The 24,916-nt window shown below is 35.4% G+C and overlaps 2 long non-coding RNA genes across 11 annotated transcripts; one reads left to right on the top strand and one right to left on the bottom strand.

Annotated features, from left to right (window-relative positions):
• On the top strand, nt 1–11,504 carry LOC147406646 (uncharacterized). Of its 5 annotated transcripts, none has more exons than XR_015176540.1 (6): nt 1–2,687; nt 3,509–4,696; nt 5,791–5,838; nt 10,038–10,087; nt 10,645–10,704; nt 10,825–11,504. It is a non-coding gene; the product is annotated as an uncharacterized LOC147406646 (long non-coding RNA). The 5 variants fall into 5 exon arrangements; XR_015176539.1 differs by lacking the exon at nt 10,038–10,087 and having other exon boundaries at nt 331–1,356; nt 1,511–2,687; XR_015176542.1 differs by lacking the exon at nt 10,038–10,087 and having other exon boundaries at nt 331–1,660; nt 2,407–2,687.
• A 6,697-nt stretch (nt 11,505–18,201) lies between these two features.
• LOC147406645 (uncharacterized) lies at nt 18,202–24,916 on the bottom strand. 6 transcript variants are annotated; one of them, XR_015176534.1, is made up of 7 exons: nt 24,447–24,916; nt 23,976–24,198; nt 23,709–23,789; nt 22,582–23,167; nt 22,216–22,383; nt 19,695–20,073; nt 18,216–18,557 (listed from the first exon to the last, which is right to left on the bottom strand). It is a non-coding gene; the product is annotated as an uncharacterized LOC147406645 (long non-coding RNA). The 6 variants fall into 6 exon arrangements; XR_015176537.1 differs by lacking the exon at nt 23,976–24,198 and having other exon boundaries at nt 18,219–18,557; nt 24,447–24,915; XR_015176535.1 differs by lacking the exons at nt 23,709–23,789; nt 23,976–24,198; nt 24,447–24,916 and having other exon boundaries at nt 18,202–18,557; nt 19,695–19,839; nt 19,938–20,073; nt 22,582–23,691.

Below are 24,916 nucleotides of genomic sequence, written 5' to 3'. Positions count from 1 at the left end.
TCTCTACATCTAGGGTTTCGATTTCCATTCTAATAGGTCTCTCTCTCTCTTTATCAAGTTCTTCTTCACATTTTCTGTAGTTTTGAGAATCGAAATCATAGATTTCGTAGTTCCTTAAGGTTTTGGGAATCCAAATCACTGTCTCTCTCTCTCTATATCAAGTTTCTCTACACATTTTTTGGAGTTTTGAGAATCGAAATCTGCTCTTCGCATCTCCTTTTCACATTTTCAGAAGTTTTGAGAATCGAAATCGTAGATTTCATAGCTCTTTGAGGTTTAGAGAATCCAAATGGCAGAATGAGGTATGATTCTTATAATAAGATGTCTTTTATTTCTTTCTCCCGTCGAATTCGATAGATTTATGATCCAAATCGCAGAATGAGCTATGTTTGCTGTAGGACATTGGGGGGAGATTTTCAATAGAGGTTGCTTGAATTTGAGCTAAGTTCCCTAGTTTTAGAGATCGAGATAAACAATATTACTCAATTAGTAGGTACAATCTTGAAACTTCAGATTCTATGTAATTGATTTGAGATGTGGTAGATTTGAGAGTTTTTTGTTTGTTTGATTAGTAGTTACTATGTCTTTGTTGTTGGCATCAATGCAATCATTTCCCATCAGTGCAGCTATTTAAAATCATGTTGCACATATTATAGTTCCTTTTCTTATTCTTTATAGATTGTTCTAGTTTTTACCTCACCAAAATTGTGAGAAGTCTCTGTAGGATTAAGTTTTAGTTTATAATTAATCAAAATATGATGAATTCTTAATCCATTCATATTTCATTTTTGATGAAACATTTGAATGGCTGAAGCCAAGGATATGGTGAAGAACTTCACAAAATATAGATCTCTGCACCAATTGTGATTAATAGTACCATTTATGTATCCTCTTTTATGCTGCCATCCTTTTTCCATCTAATATCACGGCTTTCTTGAATGATGATTTACAAGAAACTTGGATTTTTTCACTTGAGGAGATGTTGGCATGCATGAATTCTGTCTTAAAAGTGTTAATTACTAGATGAAATAGGACACATAATGGACCAAGCATGTACAGTTAAAATAGTGTGGTGTTTGACATGAGTTTGGCATCCCTTTTGAAGTTCTTTTTTCTTTTTCTTTTTTGATAGATATAAAATCTGTTAATCCGATTAAAGGAAATAAAGGAGGTTGTATGGATATGCCTCAAGAAAAGCAAAAGCACAGAACAATACAAAAGTGTTGAAAGAAGAGTTGCTTTATTAAGTGACTTGATCTTGGACTTCATTTATTTGGGATGTGTGAAGCTCTTCAAGTACCCATTCATAACCAGAACTGTGGTTATTGGGTTATTCTCTCTAAAAGAAATTATGTTGTATATATGTTTGCATTCTTAAAAGTTTTTTTAAATGGGATTGCAATTAATCTTCATTGCTACTTGCCTTGTCTTGCTTTATGGAATTTTGTAGACCCCATCTGTTCTAAGATGGGGAAAAATAAAAGAATCTGATTCAAATCTTCCCATATAGCGTGTTAGACTAGTAAGGCTTCATATGCGGAGAATCGGGGCTTGAGAATCGTGGTATGATTGATCTAACGTAAGCATTGCTCCAAATAGTGTAAGAGAATCCTGCAAATCATCCTGCACAACTTAGTTCACTTACAGATTTGCAGTACTTGTAAGTATTGCTATATCCTACAAATGTTTGTGTGTTTTTACCTTCATTTTTAGAATTCATTGCATTTTTGTAGTAATTATTTGGACTCTATGTTTATGTTGATCTTTAAAAGTTCATATCCATTCCTTGTGCTGAAAGATATGGGAATCCTCCAAATTTAGGGTGAATAAATGTCGTATAAAAGTTCCTTTTACAAGATAGTTCTTCAATTATTTCAAAGGTGGGATGATAAATAATATGGGAATTTGCGGGTAAGTGTATTTACTTATCTCTGCTTGCTTTTCCATGTTAATACATGCTTTTCCACAAGTACCGACTCCCCACTAAATTTTTGAAAGATTTGCACACTTAAGTTTGTATTGATTAATTCTTAGATGAAGTGCTCCTTGTCAACAAAATTGACTTAATTTCTTTTCTATGGCTTTTGATGGGATTGAGCTAATAGCTTAATGGGGGACTGTTCATGGTGTCATAATAACTTCCATGTTATTTGGGTAATCAGAGACATGGTCAAGGTGTCATCAAAATGGTATTTACAAATAAAACTGTAAAACAGATCCTTTAGAAAGGTCTGACCAAAATCATTCCAATCGTATATAGCTTGTAAAAAGGCCTAAGAGTAAAACTCTTTCACTGTTAGTGCTGTTGTAATTTAAAATTATTTCAGTGGCAAATGGTTTTATTATTACAATATAAGTTGTCCCTTTATTACTTTTTATTAATTAGAAACAACTTTTGTTCTCCAGATGCATGAAAAAATTATCAATCTCCAGTTTGGTGTGGAAACAACAGAAACACATGATGTTATGCCAACGCTGATCATCTTCAGTCTGGAGAAGCATAACAAAACATAGAAAGCAACAGTTCATCAGCAACCTCTATCCCTCCCAAAACAACAATCCATTAAATTTCCATCGGTATCACTCAAGAATCAGGACTGCTACCGAAATCTCGTACATTTGTGAGCAACGTAATTTTAGGGTACAAGTCATACCGAAAAACTAGATAATATCGAGTTTGAAATAAGGTGATCTACCATATAATTTTCATGCTTACCAATTTAAAAAACCAATTTATATTAGTTTAATATTCTGTTATGAAGTATTATACCTATAATTGGTTTAACATTTTGTTAAACATGAACCTATCAAATATGTATTCTTTTAAACATGAGGGGCTACCACTTTCATTTTTTTTTTAGAAAAAAGAATTTCTCTTGTATGGGCTTGTAGAAATCATTATTGATTGAATTGATTTTGTTTTTTAGAATTGGTTATATGCCAAAAGCAATTGTAATAGAAGCATTTTTTGAAGAATGTTTACCAACCAATCAAATTTAAGGGAAAGAAGGGAAAGGTACCAAAGGTTCATGTATGTATGAGGCCAAAATTACTGGTCCCATTGTGTTGATGCTATTGCGTGTGTGTCATGTGTGAGTGTATGTTGTGTATGGTATGGGGCAGACTAAGACAATAAGACTTTTCCTTGTCAATTGTAAAACTTCTGTTTTTTTTTTTTAAATAAATAAATAATCCCAAAGCACTGAAACAGAGAGATAAGAAACTTAAGGAATCTAAAGAGGTGGTGTCGAAGATCCTAGATCGCATTGCTGCCAATAGTGATTGTGCCTTTTAGTGTTTTTGGTTTTTTCTTTTGTATGATTGTTCTGTTTTGTGTGTTATGATTTTTCTTTTTATGTTTTTAATTGCTCTTAATACTCTATAGAGCCCTTCCTATTACTAGTAGTATATAACTATAAATGGTTGTGAGTGTTTTTTAATTAATCTCTTTAAACTATAGGACTTGTTAATTTGTTTTCTTTCTTTATTATGATGTGTGCCAATACAGAGTTCAAGGGATGACCCATCTATCTTACTGATTAGATGTAGGCCCATGCTCATGTCATCTTCATGTTCATTTTGTTTGTACACCCAACACCATCACATGTACCAATTTTTTGTTGTTATAAGGTAAGCTATCTGTTATGAAGCTCTAATGTTTATTTGCATCTTAACTATTTCTTTATTTTTACATTTTAATTCTCTTGTTTGCTTAGCAAAAATACTAGCAAACATTTTTTTTCCCGAAGATCCTTTTGTAGTGAATGACATTTTCTTGACAATCATAAACATTCTTATTTAGAAGAAAATTTTAAAAAGGAATATAGCAGTCCATTATTATTTCAAAAGATAGACAACAAATCAAAAGGAATTACATAATCATACAAATAGACCACAAACAAAGAAAAACTATCCAATCAAACTCACATAGATAAATTTAACTAAACTGAAAATCAAAACCAAAGAAACCAGATAACATAGGTAAAAGGCCTTCCAATATGGACTACTGGCATCATCAATGTATTCTAACCATATATAACTTGAACATTTTATGGGCTAGTGGTTGAAGGGGGAGGGGAGAGGAAAGGGATTGAAGGAATTGTGGTTGGGATGGTTGGAATTGTGGGGAATGTCGTTGGTATGGTGGGCAAAGGATTTGCGGGCAGTGGAGGCAATGTGACCTTTGGAATTGTGGGCATTGTAGGCAATGTAGGGAGTGGAGGTAATGCAGAGTTAGACAAAGAAGGCAAGGTTAGTTCACCATCCCAACAATGACAAGGTTGGTGAATTAGTCTTCATGTGCAGTTGGTGCTAGCAAGAAAGGTCTTAAAAGTTATGGGGTTTAGTTAGTTCACCATCCCAACAATATTCTTTCCCTAAATCGTCAAATAGTTGTATTTAGGTAACAAGTTGAGTAGCGTAAGTGGGTGAGCCGTATCTAAACACTAAGATAAGCTATTCTTTCCCTAAATCGTCAAATAGTTGTATTTAGGTAACTAGTTGGATTGATTAAAATCCCATAAATATCTCCCAAACCCTTTTTTTATATATAGATACAATCTCAATCTATAGAATTATTTTGTGGTAGTTGAGTCTCTCTCTCTCTTCTCTTGTGTCAAGTGTCCAATAGAGACTCCTTTATGACTGCATTTATGGTGGATTCTTATGAAAGCTCGTACTTTCTAATCGCCAACTGGTATGTAGTTTGTTCTGATATCTGCTACAATGAAAAAAATGTTAGCTAATTATTGTTAGGCTCAGCATCATACTTGAAGCCTTATTTCAAATTTTGGGTTGGCTGCAGAAATCTTTATACCCCATTTAATTATATCCAAAGCCAAATCTTCCATCAATTTTAGTGTGTTCTATCTGCTCTCACTACCATAAACCCATGTTCTCTCTCTCTCTCTCTCTCTCTCTCTCTCTATCTCTCTCCCTTTTAGAATTTTCTATTTTTTTCCCTTTCACCAATTAGGATTATGCCTACATATTCCAAATGCGTTAATTTTCAATTTCGCAATTCCTAGGTTTCCCCCCCCCCCCCCCCCCACTTCTATATCTTGGTATCTTCATTTTTTGCTGTGCCAGTTATTGTTGTCTTCTGCAAATTGCTAAATCTAATGTTGGGTTAATAGTAGTAGATTTAGAGCAATTTGTTTGGGTGAATTTAGGTGACAATGGAGACGATTCAATATCCCCACTAATAAGATATTTGATGTTCATTTTGTTATCAAATGTGGCTGAGGTGGACACTTCTCCTGCGTCTAGTTTCAAGCACAACCTTCCTTCCACGTAATTTACTTTGAAGAACTTAGGTGCCACAACATCAGTTGTTTGGGGACTCATGGGCACAATTGCTAGAGATCAGTATCTGTCACTGATTTGCTCTACCTAAGACTAAGAGCTTAAAAGCCTACTACATCTGAATGTTTTAAACTGTCTGAACCATTGAATTCTTTGGGAGAAGAAAAACAATAGATTGCGTTGGTGTTCATTCAATAGCCCAAATCACTTAATAATGTGCAAGTTTTGATTTAAAATGCAGTTTCCATTAGTCCCACTGAAGGGAAATTTTTTGATATTAAGCATATGGGATTATTCCAATGTTAAATGGATACCAATGGACTAATATAATAAGAAAACCCGCAACAGTCGGATCTGTCTTGTTGGCTTGCTTGTGCTGTGTGTGGATAGTCGATACAACTTTTGTTTATCTTTCCAATTGCAATTGCCAATATTTCCTATCTGAAATACTAACGATTGACAACTTTGATCTAAATCTTCTTTTAGAGCAACAACAGATTGTGAGAGATGCTGATCATTACTCTAATGAGAAAGGTAAATTCTCATCGATAATAGAATATGTTGTATTTTAAAATATTTTATTAATAAATATTTATTTATTGATATGACTAATTTGATTAATGTATATGAATTGTAGATTGATGAGCAGCACAATCAACCCGACAATGATCAGTGTCCACAACAACCATGATTTATAGTTTTTCTTTTTTGAGTAATAAACATGGATTTATAAGCATTGACTCTTAATTCAATCGACTTATTATTTTGTTATACTTGTCTCTTAATTGATTTGATTTATTAAGTAATCGTGCTTAATTGACAGGTTGTATAAAAATAGGTATTTAATTACAAATAATTAAAAAAAAAAAAAGTCTTATTGGCGGTGACCATTACTACCACTATAAGCATTTAAAATTATATTTATAGTTATGGTAAAAAACTAATTAGCGGCGGTTTTTACCCACCACCATAGATCTCACTCATTTGTAGCGATGGTAATACACTATTAGCGACGGTTTGACCGTCACTATAGGGCTCACTTATATCTATGGCGACGGTAATAAAATGATTAGCGGCGGTTTATGACCGTCACTATAGGGCTCACTCATATTTATAGCGACAGTAATACAAATAGATTAGCGGCGGTTTTAGACCACCACTATAGGGCTCCACATGGCCTTTAGCTACACCACCTATAGTGGTGCTACACGTGACCATCACTATTAATAATAGTGGCGATTTTTTGTTATTTGCGATAATTTTTGACCGCTGCTAAAAATCTAAAATTTTGTAGTGCTAAAATGCTAGCATTGCTAATATTGATTAATGCTAGAATGATGGTTGAAGCTTGAGTTTGATTTTCAATGTTGTTAGTGAACTAGGTTTCATAAGTTCTTCTTTATAGCTTCCTTTTTGTTGTTGTATAAGTTATTGTTTTTTTTTGTTGATAAGTAGGAATATATTCATATCAAAAAAATAATGTTAGGCCAGTCGAGCTGACCAACCTAGCAAGACCTTACAAATAGACGCTACTCACCAGAAATATAAAGCATCCCATCCCAGTTATAGATAAAATCTTTGAAGAAGATCCCCCTAAATTCTCTAAAAACTTTGGACTAACAAAACAAAAGACCCAAAATGGAAATAATCATTTCTGTGCCATCTTTTTGATTCCCCTCAAAGATACGACCATTTCTCTCCCGCCACACCCCCAACATATTGTGAATGGCGTAATATTCCAAAGTAACCTCTTCATGCCACCAAACGAACATTCACTCGATGTCCAACTCGTGAAAAGGTCCTTTATTGTTTTGGGCAAGCAAGTTAATATACCAAATAACTTAAGGAAATGTGCCCAAATTCCATATGTGAATTTGCAATGAAGAAGTAGGTGATCCGAAGATTCCCCATTGTCTATACATAGAATGCAACAGCTTGCCCCATACCACCTACGCTGCATAAAAAAATCCGTCGTTTGGATCCTTCCTAAAGAAGCTGTCCATATGAAGAAGGCAACTCTACTTGGTACCTTCGGGCCCCAAATTAATGCATATGGGAAGGAGATATCACCATCATCATTACACAAGGTGTGGACACGGGATTTTGAATGTTTTTCAAACATCCCCCCCACTTTGGGGTGTTTTGGAGTCGCCACCATTCAAATATGGAATTGGGTGTGAATGGTCACCCGATGTCTCATTTTTTGAAAATTAAATTATTTTTGATGTGATGACTCTCGTAGGATAATGCACATGGTCCAACCTTTGATTCAAGGTAAGGGGGTCCATTTATGGAGTAGGGAAGGTGTTAGGCACCCTACTCCACCCACGCAATGTGGTAACCTCGAATTCGATTTTCTTCAAATAAAAATAAAATAAAACCAAAAAAATTCGATGTGTGCCCTCAAGCATGAGGGACTTTCAATATTGGCTTCAATCATTAAGGGCACCCTTATGTAGAAGGGGCCCTTTGGTGATTTAGCCCATGGTAGTGTGTGCAAATGTGTGGGAAGGGGAGAGTAGAGGAGGGAAGTTGGGAGGGTGTTCTTGGTCCGAACCCACCTTGTTCTTTGAGTTGATCTTCAAATATGTCTTCCCTTGAGTTGACTTGAAATTGCTCGAGGTTGTAGAAGATTGAGTTGAGTTGAGAGTGAAGTGTTGAGATTAGATGAGAGAGGGTTGAGTGTAGTGAAGAGAGTAAAGTAGAGAGTTGTAGTGTTTTGAGGATTTTTTCTCAAATTTTCATTAGGTGTGGTGAGGGGAGAATGGAGGGGTTTTTATAGAGGTTGGAGAGATATTTTGAGGGTATAATGGGGTGAATGAAGAGAATAGTGGTTAATGGCATGGGTTTGAGAGGAAAAGGGTATGAAATTTGAGATGAAAATGAGGGTATTTTTGTAATGATGGAAATGGGTTGTGTTTTAACCCAAATGGTTTGGATCTTACCCAAATCCATTTGGGTAGAGTGTTTGGTGGGGTGAGATGAGTGATGGTTGATGGGAGGAGTGGTGGTGTAAGGGAGTTGTTTGGAGAAGGAGTGTTGAGATGGTTGAAGAAGTATGGTGTTTGATTTGGAGAGATGAGTGGTGATTGGTTTGATTTTGAGAGGATTGAAGGGATGATGACATGTGGCAAAGGGAGGGATGGAGAGATTAGTTGATTGGTGATGGTGGTTAGATGATTAAAGAGAAGAGTATGGGAGGTATGGGTTGAGGTATGGGTTGAGGTGATTTTATGGGAGTGTTTTAAGGGAAAGTGATGGTTGAGGTGTGGGAGATATGGGTTGTGATGTGGGTGGTTAAAGGATGAGGGATAGGTTAGGGTGTATAGGTTATGGGTTGAGTTGTGGGTTGTTGAGGATGAGAGGATGGGGAATAGATTAGGTTAGGGTAGGGTTATGGGTTGAGTTGTGGGTTGTTGAGGATGAGAGGATGGGGAATAGATTATGTTAGGGTAGGGTTGGGTTATGGGTTGAGTTGTGGGTTGTTGAGGATGAGAGGATGGGGAATAGATTAGGTTAGGGTAGGGTTATGGGTTGAGTTGATTAGATGAGGGAGGTGGAAGGAGATGATGACATGTGTCATCTCTTGGTGATTGGTTTGATGAGATGATGATGGGTTAGATTGAGTTTGGGTAGTGGATTGGGCTTTGGGCTTTAGTAATGGATTGGGTAGGGTTGTGGACTTAGATAGAATAGTGTTGAGTTGGGTTTATGTTGAATTGGGCTTGAGTTGGACGGATTTTGAGAGTGGTGAGGTGTGCGGGTCCATGGGCCACGTGAATGGCCTTGAACATTTATTAATTGAAACGTATTGGATTTCGTGTAGGTTTGGGCTTCAGGGCCCATTCCAATTTTCGATTTTTGGGGGCATCTTACGTCGAGGGCCCGCTCAAATTCGGGTGTCTACACAAGGAATGGTAAAAAGAACGTACCGAGAACCTAACATCCTTTCTTGCCATTCACGCTCTCTCATCCTCTTGACCCTTGCGGAGCTCAAAGCACGAAGCAACATCAATTACTTTACCAACCTCTGTCAATTCCAAGCCGCCAAGACCCCTTCTGAAACCAAAGTCCTAAGCCCATTCGTCGCTTACCAATCTTTGGAAAGTTATGATAAGAAACCTTTTTTTCGCTGATATGGAATACAAAGAAGGAAATAAATCCATAAGGGGGCTGATTATTGCACCAAAGATCCTCTCAAAATCCTACTTTGTTCTCTTGACCCACTTTGAATTTAAGCCTCGACTTGAATAGAGAAATGGTATTCATAATACCTTTCCACATCCCACAATCATACGGGTGTCTAGCTAGGCCGTTCGCCTAGCCCCATATTTTCCTTCTATCACTTGTCTCCACAAGTTATTGCCATCAGACCCAAACTTCCATAATCACTTTAGCGCTAGATTCATTGTTTCAAGTCTTCTAATTCTGAGGCCATCATTTTTCTTATCTAAGCAAACTTGTTTCCAATTAACTAAATGATGCTTTCTACCCCCACCTTTGTCATGCCATAAGAAATTACGAAACAACTTATCCAGCCTTAGCTCCACACTACGAGGCAAAGTTAGCCCATATAGAAAATAGACTGGGATACTAGATATGACACTTTTAATCAAAGTCGTTGAGTAAAGATCATGGTGCTACGTTCTTACTTTGTACCTTTGTTAGTTTCAGTATCTCTCTCCAAGAACATATAAAATATAACACATGGGACTGTTCTACGTGGATTGCAGAGATGCAAGACGGTGCTAACAACTTAAGCTATTCTGCTTATTGAAAACTGGTGCTATTCTTTTCTTCTCTCTTTAAAAAAAAAAAAAAAAAAAAAATTCTTTATTCTAATAATCCATAAATTATTCAATAACACATAGCACCTAAAGCTCATATATTGACATGTCACCCATTACAGATTATTTGCATTCAATACCTTGTACCCTTTGGCTTGCTCATAAACTTATCTGTCCATTAACATAGTGTCAGGAATTTTTTTGCAATATAGACATGAATAATGTAGCATTTGAATCATCATAAGGTCTCCTCGCCATTTAGAATCTTTTTTTGGGGTCTGTGGAACTTGTATTCTTCTGAGTGCAACTTGAGTGCCATGAAAAGTGGTCATCAGGAAGTAGTTAATGTGGACATGACATACTTGATGCCGTATACTTCATTCCACCATGAATCATTTTTGAATTTTAGGTAAAAATGGTGCGGATTACAGAAGGAATGGTTAATACTTTTTTTGTTTGATATAGAAGGTGGTGCCTTCCACTTCAAATTTGTTTGTTTCCTAGGAATTTTGTTTCAGATTTATTAAATCTCTTTTCATCTTCATATCTGCAGCCAGGGAAGCAAGTTTATTTAGTATTCAAGACTGAACTCTTTGGAATGACCTTGAAGGAGGCAAGTTTTTGTTTTTGTTTTTTGTTTTGTTGTTGTTGAATGCTTTTCACATTGTGCTCTACTAAAAAATATAAAAAAGCCAAATCTCAACAAAACTGAGATAGTGAAGTAAATTAGCAGGCCATTGGATGAGTTTGAGATCATGCTGTCAAGAGATGAATCTTTGATGTGTTAGTAGTTGATCCAATGATGGGTGCAGTGGAGGTAGATTGGAGAGACCTTCCATACTTGAGATGACTTCCTAATGAGAGCACGGAGATGAATATCCAGAAGATGAATGTGCAGCAAAAGTAGTAATGGAAGCTTATAAATTTTTATCTTAAACAAAAAAATTTCTAATGATTTGTTATCTTTTAAACTAGTAAGAGCATGTAAAGGGTTTTTTCTTTTTACAACATTTAACAAAATACGTTTTAACATCATTTGGATTAATTATAAATGTATTTGCTTTACAAGATGGGATATCCAAGCATAAAATCTTGTTTGATAGCACTGATTGTTCTATCAATTTCAAAATCTATTAAAATTTTATTTTATTTTTTTTCCCATTATTTTGAAATCTGAAATGGTTAAAATCGTCCCAAGTCGTATCACTTTTGTTTTTATGATTCTCTCATTGATGGATTAAGGCCATTTCAACCTGGCATATTTGTAATGGTTGTTAGCGATTCCAAATACCAAAATTTGAAACGGCTTCCAACTGTTTGAATTCCTTTGGGAAGCATAAATTGGAAGCAGGTTTTGGAATCGTTTTTACACTAGCTTAAGAACGGCTTAAAACCGTTCCTAATATCCATTTTTTTTTTACCTAACCGCTATGTTGATTTTGGAACTTGTTAATCTATTGCAAGGATAATTTATTCTTTTGGGTTTGAGTATTGCACACTTATAGTGACTATCAATTCCAAGTGCTGATATCTCTATCTCTTAAGGGTGATACTAACGTTGTATTTGTTTTCAATTAGTAGTTTCCCAACTTATGCTTTTGGGAACTTTATAAAACTTCCCCCCGAGTTGGATGTCAAATTGCTAGAAGTGGAAGCAAGGGGAGCTACCAAGGTTGGTCCCGATTCCCTTCTAAAAGACATTCCCATTAAAGGTGTAGTTATTAAAGTGATTCAAGATACACCAAATTGTAATGGTGTTGTAGTTACGATGGCTATGTGGTTATGCTAACCAAATTTATGTAAGCATTATCTATTTAATAGAATAGTCACCAAAGATCAATATGGAATCAGAGCATGCCTTTCTCTCCTCCACGTCACCTAATTCATATCTCCACGTGTTTTGACCTAGTCTGGCGCACACGTGTTGGGGTGTGTTGAGTTTAATTCCACATCGGCCACTTGTTGCTTTGTCTATCTTCTTATTGTAGAAATATTGAATTTATTGAGATTTCTTGGATGAAACTTACAAAAACCCTGATAGAATATTTATAGACATTACATCAACAAAGATATATGAAAATTACCTAATATAAATATTCTAAAATATCCCAATTGATATATTCTAAATATCAATATATATTCTAGAATATCCTTCATCGCAATCTTCCATTTGTGATGAGATACACTAACAATGATATAGTGTATCTCATGCATCTTAATACAGTGTAACTTATTCTCTAACATCCTCCCATAATTACATGGTCCTTTAAAAAAGGAATATGCAATTGGTTTTGTTGAAAAATTACTTGATCTCATTAATGGATATGTTCATTGATCGTTGAAGTGCCAATTATGCCTACTGGTGGTCACCGTTTGTCTATGAAGTTCATCACTGTTACATCCTGCTCTTTTTGAGTTTGTCAGAGCTGCTAGCTTATTAGACCAGATCTTTCATATCAAGTCTTCGTTAAGAAAACAACAAAATGGATCAAAATGTTTCACAACCAAAAGAGTTTGACGAAGTTGGGGTCTGAGAAAGTGTGGAAAATCCATGAAAGAAATTGTGTTCAACCAAATGACCAAAATAAAGAGGGTGAAGAAAAACTCCAAGTCTTGACTTAGGAATTATTGATGTTTGTGCAAGAGCGACATCCGATAATTACAATTGACATCACCGATGGTTGATAATAATCATTGATAAGTGATGAACAGTTATCGTGGCATTGGAAGAATTGACAAATGACAGGAGGAAGAGAGATGCCAAAAGATAGTGAAATCAAATTTGACATCCTCTGTATTTCTTTTAAAAAAATTGATGAGGCGCATGAGTGACAAGGATCAGGATAGCCGAGATGGTCATGCTTGATCTAATGGTGGGAAGATTATCTTGAGTATTATAAAAAATGTCTATGTCTTGTAGACACCTCAATTTGAACGGGCCACTTCTCGAAAAGGCCCAAAAATACAGATTTTCCAAATAAATGTGTCAACGGGCCTTAAGGGCCCAAGTCGTTGAAAAATAACATTTTGACCAAACCGAGGCCCCTAAGACCTCTTAATGGTTTAGGAGGCCACCAAAAGGACTCGGCCAACCTTACGCTTTCCCAACATTCACCGCTCCGCTTCCAAAATAAAAAACGTCAAATTTTCGATAAATTTCACAAACGGGCCTAAAAAGCTCGATTCGCCAACACGTGGCATTTTTGATCAAATTAATGATTGTAAAAATCTAAAAAAATTAAAAATTAAAAAGGTGAGACTTGAGATGCCTACCCCTCCTCTACTATCACCGCTCCGCCTCCGTATCCGTAAAAACCATTTCTAAAACCCAAGTCCAACACTACAAAGCCCACAAATCATTAACCATATCCAATTCATTATCCAACCCACAACCCTAACCCATAAACCACAACCCACATCAACCAATCACTCTTTTATCATCAAAAGATGACACATGTCATCACCCCATCTCACCTCCCTCACCCAACTACCTACCCCATTAATTTGCTTTAAATCCCATCTACCCACATATCAACCCATCACCTTTTCTCTCAAATCAAACACATCTACCCACACCCCTAACCTATACCTCCCCTAATCTACCCTCATCATTCCCTACAAAACCTACATCTACAACCTAAACCTACACCATCCTCTCAAGTCAAACACTCAACCTCTCCCATCAACCTATCCCAACCCTTCATTTCCACCCACCTTAACACATGGCATCATCTCCCTCACCCTCCCAAAAATCATCAACCACCTCTTTAAATCCTCCATGCTCTTAAATCAAATCACAACCACCATCTTAAACTTACCTCACCAAACACTCCACCCAAATGGGTTGGGTAGGATCCAAACCATTGGGTCAAAACTCACCCATTTAACCCTCCTTACCTAAATACCCTCCAATCTCCTCTAAATTACACCAACTTCTCTTTCAAACTCATAACCATTTTACCCTTTTTCTTCACTTCACCCCATTATATCCCTAAAATAACTCCTCAACATCTATAAATACCCTCCTCCTCTTCCTAAAAATGGCCCCCAACCTTCACTACAAAATTCTCTCCAACTCTCTCTACTAACAACTATCACCCCTCTCACTAAGAAAAATCTCATCAATTCCCTCACACCAACCCTCCCCAAGTCTCATAAAAAAAAAATCATATACTACACTCATCTCCCTTATCATCTCTTCTCTACTCCTTCAATCAAAAAAAAAAAAGAGTTGTATTTGTTTAAAATACTAAGGACTCAAGAAGACTCAAGCAAGAAGAAGAAAAGAAGAAACAAGATACAAGGTGGGTTCAAGGCAACCCCCCCTCTCTCTTCTACATCCTCTCCTCCTCCCTCTTCTATCACCCCTCTCCCCTTCATTTTATTTTTTAGGATGAATGGACCCCAAGGCTAAAGGTCTATAAGGGTCATTTCCATCAATGGAATGACCCTATGATCAAGCCGAAAATGAATCCCTATCTAGGGTACAAATGCACAACACGTGGCACATTGTTTTTGTATTTTTTTTAATCAAAATGACCGAGTTGAGTTGAGGTTACCACTAATTAGTGGGGAGAAAAGGGTGCCTAACACCTTCCTTTTTCTCCAACCGAGCCGCTTATCCCGAATCTAAATGTTCGATTAGTTCTTATCCACGTGAGTCACTAAAATGCCAAAATGTCACTTTTTCAAAAATGCACATCGGGTGACCATTCACACCCACTTACAATATGAATGGTGGCGACTCCAAATCATAGTAGATGTGGCCGTCGTAATGACGAAATCACGTGTCTACATGTCTATCTCGTACAATAGCCGTTTGACGAAATGACAAAAAGATGATCGAACATTAAAAAAAAATTATGACTTAAAAAACTAATTAAAGGCTTTGAGCCCGACAGGCAGTAGCGATATTACTTGTCGGAGAAGAGAAATGATCTTGGAGTTTGATCAAATGATTTCAAATTGGACACTCATCGCCTTGTCTCTCTCCTTATAAGTTCCTGTGCCTTTCCACTCATTGCCAATTGGTTGAGTTGAACCCCCAAATTTATCATGGTATCAAAGTGGGCCTTTCTATCCTTCACGTCGCTTAGTTCGTATCTCCACGTTTTTTGGACCAATCTAGTCCATACGTGTGGGGGTCGGACACTCATTTCCTTGTCTCTCTCCTTATAAGCTCTTGTGTCTCTCCACTCATTGCCAATTGATTTTGAGTTGGACCTAAAAATTTATAACAATTGGTAATGAGTGAAGAGGCCCAAGAGCTTATAAGTGTTAGAGAATAAAATGCATTATATTAAAATGCATGAGATACACTGTATCATTGTTAGTGTATCTCATTACAAATGGAAGATTGCGATGAAGGATATTCTAGAATATATATTGATATTTAGAATATATCAATTGGGATATTCTAGAATATTTATATTAGGTAGTTTTCATATATCTTTGTTGATGTAATCTCTATAAATACCCTATTAGGCCAGGGTTTTTGTAAGATTCATCCAAAAAATCACAATAAATTCAGTAATTCTACATGGTATCAGAACTCAACCTGCACAGAGCACATCGATCTTAGTGCGTCGTTCTTCGACGATGGTGTTACAGCCATCGTCGAACCTTAATCATTTTGTTTATGTTATTAGTATTTTTTTTCAATAAAAATACCATCTTTCTCTATGTTCCGGACCTAGTTATCTTTTATTTTCTTCTTTGCTATTATTTTAGGTTTTTTGTTTTTCCAATAAAAATCACAACTCTCATATCTCTACAAATCTCCCAATTTCACACATTCATGTTGCATGATCTCAATTTTTTTTTCCTATTTAAAATCTCTCCAACATGAGTTATGGTATAGGACGGTTATAAGATAAGTAAATTGTTACCATAGGCCCAAAACAAATTCACTAGTAGGTCCAATTGCAAAACCACCCCCAAATAATGGCCTTGCTTGTTTGCAATGTAAACTGCCACAAACACAAAATTTTGTGTTTATTGAATTTACATAATTTTGTAATTGGAGTGCTTGATTGTGTTTAATGCAAAATTTTACATTTGCTTGATTATCATATAAACATAAAAATAAAAAAATAAAAAAAATAAATAAAAAACTGAATTTTTTATTTTTATTTTTTTCTTTTTAAAATCTTGTTTAAAGTTGAATAAAAATGATAAATAGTTACATATCACTTTAAAACAAATTGAAAAATTATAAACAAAACATTTTCATATAGGTCATACAATGTTATACTCTTTAAACCAAGGTTATAATAGAAATCCAAAATCTCTTTAATCAGTTACAATTTATCCTAAAACATCTACTACATGATACTAACTTCCACTTGCTAATTTTTCATTTTGGAAATAAACCCCATTGCCCCAAACATGCCAATATTAGCATTGATAGTGCCTAAATGTAACTCTCCCCAAACTCATTTTAATACCCTACATCTAATGAAAAATAATTTTTTTAATTTATAAAAAATAAATATAAATTAACGCAAGTAAGACTATTATCCCATAATTATTTTATTTTAATTTAAAAAATAAATATAAATTAACAAGGTAGGATTCTATCCCTTGTTTTCTTATATTAAAAAAAAACGTCAATATTTAAAAAATCATTTTTTTATTTTGTAATTTTAAAATATAAATAAAAACTAACTCCAAGTAGGATTCTATCCCACGATTTTTTGTTTAAATAATAATTATATTAATATTGGGTAATATTTAAGAAGTTGGCGAAAGCCAGAGAAAGCGAAGAGAGAGAGAGGTTCAAGAAGTTAGAGAGAGAGAGAAAGAGAAAACTTAACATAACGTAAATTTTTGTAGAGGTATTTTCTCCACGACACCTTACGGAGATTTCATTGCAAGTTTAATTAAGTTGTGTGTTGCTTTATGGTGGGGCCCACCATAATTTTAGCATCCAAGCACCCCGCATCCCTGCAAACAAATGTAAACGTTTTTGTTTGCGCTTGTCTACGGTGCAAACAAGCCCATTTCCACTTAAAACCTTCGGCTATAAATATTTTATTTGCCTAGTTGTCAGTGTTCAGCCTATTAATTATGGCCTAAACACTTTCATTTACCCCATTCATCCTCTTGTGCCAAAAAATTAAATAAATTCCACCACTTTTGATTTTGGGTAAAACTTAGCCCACAGCCCAATGGCTCTGAATGAGCCCAATTTCCATATCAAGACCCAAAATAGGTCTTATTTGTCTCAACCCTAATTGGTTGAGACCAACTTGATGAATCTCCCAAATTGAGCCTCTAAATCATCTATGATCAAGCTCAAGTTGGCCCATGGAGGCTCATTCTCTTTTAAAGGCCCATATAGCCCATTTATGCTCCATTAGAGACCAATCTATTTTAAAATATCTTCGGATTAATATCCATCGGGTATCAGTCTTGCCTAAACTGATCATGGGTCTCGGCCCATTTTAATTGAGCAAAATGCTTATCGACTTATACACACTTGGGCGATATCATTCATCTAGTCTCTCAAACAATAATCAAGAATACCTCTTCATCTCAATCGAGGGTACGAAATTGGCAATCAGATTAGTCAACAAATCGATGGTGATCTCCAACAAGAAGGCATTGATCTTATGTAATCAATTGCAAGTTCCTTCTTCAAAGGAACATGCGATTCTGGGAGGGTATTAGAGAAGTAGTTATGTAGTAGATTATTAAAGTGATTCGAAATACACCAAATTATAATGGTGTTGTAGTTACGATGGCTATGCGGTTATGTTAACCGAATTATTTAACCATTAATAGAATGCTCTCACTGGAGATCATATATCCAGGTATTCAGTTTATCTCAATTCTTATCAATCCCAACAAACTAGAAGCCGCTCTTGAAACCATCCAGCCACTATGTGAAAAAAGCCCATATTTGACGGTCTTAGCCCGTCAAATTTTTCAAAATTTGACGGACCCTCCCGTCAAATATGCTTGTCAAATATTCTCTTGTAGAATTTTTTTTTTGACGGCCCTGAACTATCAAATTTTTTCTTGTAGAATGGGCTTAAAAAAAAAAAAAAAAAAAAAAAAAAATTCAAAGAATATGACCGTCGAATATAGAGGTTTAACAAACAATAGGCGGTCCTCTAATTCACCAATCACAATAAATGAAATAATAATAATAAAAAATCAGAAAAATAACAAACAAAACAAAAATCATAAAACAAACTCCAAATTAAACAAAACAACTCAAAATTCATATTATATATTAAAATTTCATTACTAAACAAGCTCTAATTGAAGCAATTGGGCAGTTTCAAATGAAATTACGTCACATAATTGTTTAGAAATAAAACACAGTTAGAAGCAAATAGTCGTGATGCCCTTGATCTCTTCTAGCACTCTCTGCTCTATCGGTCCTCTTATTTTCCTCAAGGTTTGGATTTCCCTCACGTTGCTACTGTTTTGAAAGAAATCCTTATAGCGCTCTCGTACCTACACGAAAAAGATTTGATATATTGAAATATCAACCCAAAGTAATAGAAGAACATAACTAGACTATAACAATCATATGCCATTTAATAGTAAGCTTCTAGACTGTGGACAAAAGTTTGAAAACAAATTGTAAATGCAAAAATTGGATGATGTAGGATTTTTGTTTTATATAAATAAAATTTATTGAGAGGTGGGATGTAGAATCTTGTGAATATTGTTAAGCTATGAAGTAGTAGTTATTCTGACTAGGGAAGGCACACAATAACATATATTGCTAAAGTTATGGCATTGCTTAGTATAAGCATGGATTTAGAACTCTAATATTAAATGAAAGAAAGTTTAGCCAATCAAAAAGGCACTCAAATCTTAAGATATATCTAAATTCTTACATCAGAGCTTATAATGATCGTGACATCTAATATGTTTCCAATAGACTTTTAATTAATTATTTTGAAGGAACGGTGAAAACATTTCCTTTGTCCATGTTGAAATAAGTGGTATGTCCCCCAACTATATGTACATTCTGTAATAGTATTCAAAACACAATAAAAAAAATATACTATTTTGAAGAATGTCAAATAGTTTTATAACAGTAATTTATATTATAAATAAAAATACAATAAAAGGAAACTAACCTCGATAAGAAAACTCTAGAACAATTTTGTTAAATGAGATGTCCCAGTTCCAATCCAATGGTGTTGGCATTTTTTTTATTTATAAAAGCAGCAATTAAATCTGGGTACTTTGTCTAATTAATTAAATTAGAAAACTCTGCCTATTAGTAAACTCACAGTCGAGGTCTGCAAGGCGATGACAGAGAGAAAATCTTTGTAGACTTTGATTTTCTAAGACTTTTCTAAAGAAGGCACACCCATGTCCAACACTGTCTATGACATGCCTGGACTGTGTCCCAGCTGTACTTGGGTACAACAGACTGTGACAATGAAGACCTCCAGGGAAGCTTCAAAAATCTTTCCTAAAAAATATTGTTCTCAAGGAAAAGAGGAAATATCCAAGATTTGTTAACCAATTGGTTATTCACAAGACCTTTTGAGGGCCATATCCCCTCTAGTAAGAGATGGTTAAGAGTCAAGAATAATAGGAGACAATGTACCAAAACGGTGGAGCATTTCATACCTGGACACACAGAGCAATGACATCAACAAATCGAGATAGTGACTTGGGTGGGTAAAGCCCGCGTAAAGCAGGATCCACCATCTTTGCCAATGCATCGATATCATGAAGTTGTGGTGTGGCCTACCGGACTAGAGACTGCTCGGTTCTTGGTTTTGAATTGAAAAGGAAAAGGAAGCATCAACACTAATCAGAATTTAAGTGTTGGAATAGATAGGCTAAGTTAAAGCTGAATCTTAGTTGCACCTGTCAAGAGGCATCCGACCCGTCAAAAGCTCCAGCATAACCACCCAAAACTGTAGACGTCACTCTTCAGTGTATATGCCGATGGCTTTGTGCACTCTGGAGCATTGTATCCAACCCCCAGGTTTTGGCTCGTTCGCTAACGGGAAAAAAAATAGCTCTTTAACATCATGGTTGGATTTTTCAAACAGGAACAGTTGTGACAAGATGAACAACCAAAAGGAAGCAGCAGAACTCCTCCCAGGAACTTTTATAAGTGTAGCACATATGCAGGGGGGTTGTGACCCACCACTCTATACACCCAACCCCAATGATCACATACCAAAAAATAAGCAACCTGACCTGATGGTTACCCATCAATGAAATATCAAAATACTAGACAAGAGTTTGGTTAGGATCACCTGATCAGGTGATTTTCAATCTAGGAAATCTCCTAGGTGTAGTTTGGGTTTTCTCCATACCTTAGAGGCGATCAACAAAAACGTGCAATTCATTTTGACATTCCAAGACTAGTGAAAAGCTGACTTGGAGTTGAAAAATCTGTATTTTTCATTTAACCCATTGCTTAGGAAAACCCTTTTTACACAATAAAAATTAGAATTTGCTAATATATATGTTGTGACAAATATCATCGTGTTGAGCATAATTCACTGTGTGGTCCAAAGTCAATATATGACCTATATGGGTCTCCTACTTGGGAAGTAAGAATAAGGAATAAGGATAGACCAACTCTATATATATTGGTGTAGTGTATGAGTTCATCAGTATTTACCTTAAACATTATGACACTTGCAAAAATTGAGAGAGAAGTGAATATGGCATAATAGATAGGAGACACAACTGCAGTGTTGAAGGTATCCAATGCTTGGAGACATGCCAAACTCAACAATTAAACTACATAGTATTTTATACAGTAAACAAACTACAACGCCACAACACCAAGCTAGTAGATGCATTTTTGAAATCGCAAACAGATATAGGATGAAACTATCACTTAATGCTACACATGCTAACTGACTTGCTCCTGTCCAATCTCTAGAAGAAAAAAAATGATAAAATCATTTCAGTAAGAAGAACTGTTACCCTTCCAAACAACATGCCCAACACTAGAAATACAATTGTTTTTACGGAAATCTAATTGAATGTTTGTACACAAGTGGGGGCTGACCTGCCTGAAAGAACAATTATAAATCCAACTGTTTTGGTCATGTTGACACACACTGACAAGGATACACATGGAGACATTTATGTTGACATTTTTTAAGGTGAGCAAGAATTTCACTAAAATAAATTACTAAGTACATTAATAGTTGTGGCCTAAAGGTTGGGGCATTTAGCAAGATTACCCTATATGTTAGGTTGTGTTAAGTAATTTTTCCTTTATATAATGACAATTCATAGATTAGAAACATAGATAGAGAAATCCAATAAGGCCCTATAATTGGATGAGAGAAAAAGAAAGTCATTAGAGTAGTACATATAGAAATAAGACTCTCCATAACCCATGCAAATAAACTAGTTGCTGGTTTTTAGGGGTTTGAAGAGATAGAAGGCTAGGAAGTCAACTAGGGTGTGGGGGTGTTCAACTTAGTTCCACGAAGCAGTAGCAAGAGTGAGGTAATTGGTGTTTACTAGAAGACATAAGGTATGGGTTGTTTGTTTTGTTTTTTTCTTTTTGATTGTTTTAGAGGGTACCTGATGTAACAAAGCAAAAGTTGAAAGTGTATGGCAAAGTATAGCACAGCAATCCATACAGCTTATTGCATCTACTATACCATATCAGGGAGTTGGCGAGAGGGTGGTTTATTATCTTCTCTCACACATTATGAGATGAAAGTGGTCAAGTGGATTCTCAAGCTAAAAATGGTGTACATGACTTTTCTGTATATTGGAAACTATGTTCTTGTCTTCTTGATGTCACATTTCTAAATATATAACACATTGTTACTTAGCAAGAAAATTTTAAAAATAAAAATAAAAGATGGAGCAAAGTTTTTCAATTAACTATAGCAGGAATACTTGTTTAGCACGCACCAATAAGTTTTTAAAAAGAAGCTTGAGTTTAAAGCTAGTTATATAATAGTCTTGAACCTTAATCTACTAATTGTCAGAAGCTTTATATTTAACAAGAGTATAATGAGGATGCTTCCTAGGCATAGTGACTCCATAAAACCCCCATAATGCTTTTTTTCCCATTCCACATCAAATTGCACATAAATTGGGTATAAATCGATTCCACATTCCCCGAAGGGGTCTTTAATATTTAGATCAGAAATCATACCTTGGGGGAATTCCTGATGAGGATTTCATTTGGTTTTAAATCCTTCAAGATGCCCATTAGGTTCAATTGATTTGAACCCACTTCAATTTCATCTTGTAAATTCTTGATTCTCTCTAGTAGTTCTTTCACATAATCTATGGTATCTCCAAGTATAGATGTTCTGTCCATCTGATTAAAGTCCATTTTGATCAACAATCTAACTTATAATAATGTGTATATTTTCAATAAAATGAGCATGAATAACTAGGCCAAATTCAAGAACAAAATAAGTAGTCCAACATAATTGGAAACAAAGATAAATCTACATATTTGAAGTTTGATACATATAATTGATGAAAAACTAGAGACAACAATGATACCACGTACCATCCCCAATGTTGCTCTCTGCCATTACAGCCAAAAGTTGGAACATGAGAGCGGCTAGACAGGCCTGGGTTGTTCAACCCATTGGAAAAAGAAAATAAACATGAGAGCGAGCAAAGACCTTAAAGTTGGTCTCTGCCATGTGTTGTAACGCTGTTGTTCTTCAACACATACTTGTTAATATCAATATTTTCCCACCGAAGACATACTTCCCCATGTCCTGGCTGATTTCCTCAAAGTATTTCCCAATTAAGCGTTTCTCTTGGACGAACTTCACATTGGATAAAATATTCGAGGACACCTCGATAGCCTGATTGAAACCACTTTCACCTCTATAAGAAATGTCAACTACATTCAGTAACTTGGCTTGGAGACAAGGATAAAGAAACCCATCGCATATCCCGTTGAAAGTCTTCCAACAAGGTTGAGTACAAAACTCCCTTTTAAGGTCATTTAAGGAGATGATATGCTTAATTCCATCTTCCAAGCATTTTCAAAGTTAAAAGGAATTAAGATAGATGAAGCAAACCTTAGCAAAGTATATGGCAAGCCAATCTGCAACACTTTAAGCAACTGCAGTTCTCATGGCCTGTTTCCACTCCATGAAACAAAATTAAAATTTTGTGATCCAAAAAATACTAAGTATGTTAGATATTGTTACTGTTGTGCTCTTCTTACTCCTTTATGACCGATGAAATTAGTAATAGACCCACTCGTGATCGTACCAATCATTGCTCCAATAGTCAATATGGATCCGACAATTGAGTATTGTATAACAAGACACCCAAAACAGAAAAAAAAAATGCAAATTTATCACGATGATTTGGAGAACCTTGTTTTCGCCATTTAATTGTATCTATTTCTATATCTTTTCTTAAGATTTATGTTCTAAATATTTTCATCCTACCTCAAATCAAATATAACCTTCCCATTTCCTATCAAACTAAAGTTTTCTTTCTCATTGGTTCCATCATAAATCTTTGTTATACATGCTCAAACTATCTCAATCGACTTCTCTAGTCATGAAATTATGTGTTTTTATTGGGAATTGACAAACAAATGGTTAGAAAAGCATTTTATGTTGAAATCTACTAAAGAGAAATGAGGTATGTAATTAATCAAAGTCAAACCTTTAGATTTTTTCACGACTCTTCCATATCTTTGTGGCACTTACAAGCATTGTTACCTGTGTGTTATGCCCACAAGCAGACCTGAAAGCAAATGCAATACTAATGCTCATGCACACCAAAATAATGGATGCTCTTAGGTAAATTATATTGCTGGAAGTATGCCAAAACCTAATGATATCCATATACAAAGGTGAAAACTATAAATCAAAACAATGACCATCAAGTCTAATGCTATCAATTCTTTTATGGGAGAAAAAAATTACTAACCTGATTGCTATGTTCCTTCAAGAAATATCAAAGAAGTCCAAAGCTTTCTATGATGAATTCAGGTTTTGGCTCGAAATTGATTTGAAAAGTTACATCTATTAGATCAGAGACAAGAATATTCAATCAATGAAGATTGTCCTTCCCACATTGATTGAATATTCATGTCCCCCTGTAACAGCAAGAAGCTCTGAAACATTGGTTAAGGGCAGCACAAGCAAATTTTCTGAAAAATACGAAACAATATTTAAGAAATAAACCAGAACAATATTCAAATCTCTAAAATCATTGGGATGTATTATCAAATTTTTATTTGTTCTTAGATTTTGTTTCATTGTGCAAAATTAACACATTTGAAAAATAGAAAACCAAAATGGATATATTTTGTAGAATAAAAAACCCTAGATCTCATCTTCAACAATCAGAATAGTGTTCCGGATCCACCAACCAGAGAGAGAAGAGAGATCGACTCACCTTAAAGATAAACAGAGAAATTTCAAGAGGTGAATGGCTCCTTCTTCTCTCCATCGTTCCAATGTTGATAGATTGAGAAATCACTTCGACAGATCAGAGACGGAGAGAGATCAATTCGAGAGAACAAAAAGAGAGAGAGAGAGAGAGAGAGAGAGAGAGAGAGAGAGAGAGAGGAGAGAGAGAGAGAGAGAGAGAGAGAGAGAGAGAGAGAGAGAGAGAGAGAGAGATGAGATCGAGGGAGGGAGAGAGAGAGATCAGAGACAAAGAAAGATGAGATCGAGCGATCAGAGGGTGAGATGAAATCGAAGAAGAGAGAGATCAGAGACTACGAAAGATGAGATCAAGAGAAATCGATCGAGAGCGACCGAGAGGGACAGAGTAACAGAGAAAGGAGAGTCCCAATAGCTGTTTAATGGGAGAAAAAAAAATGAAATTCGTGGTCTGCTAGCCGTCAAATTTGGGCTCAAAAA

This window comes from Akebia trifoliata, chromosome 3 (genome assembly GCF_017979445.1).
Source record: "Akebia trifoliata isolate Shusen 1 chromosome 3, ASM1797944v1, whole genome shotgun sequence".
Lineage (NCBI taxonomy): Eukaryota > Viridiplantae > Streptophyta > Magnoliopsida > Ranunculales > Lardizabalaceae > Akebia > Akebia trifoliata.
Note: the sequence above shows the minus strand (reverse complement) of the source record. Positions and strands in the feature narration are given on the sequence as shown.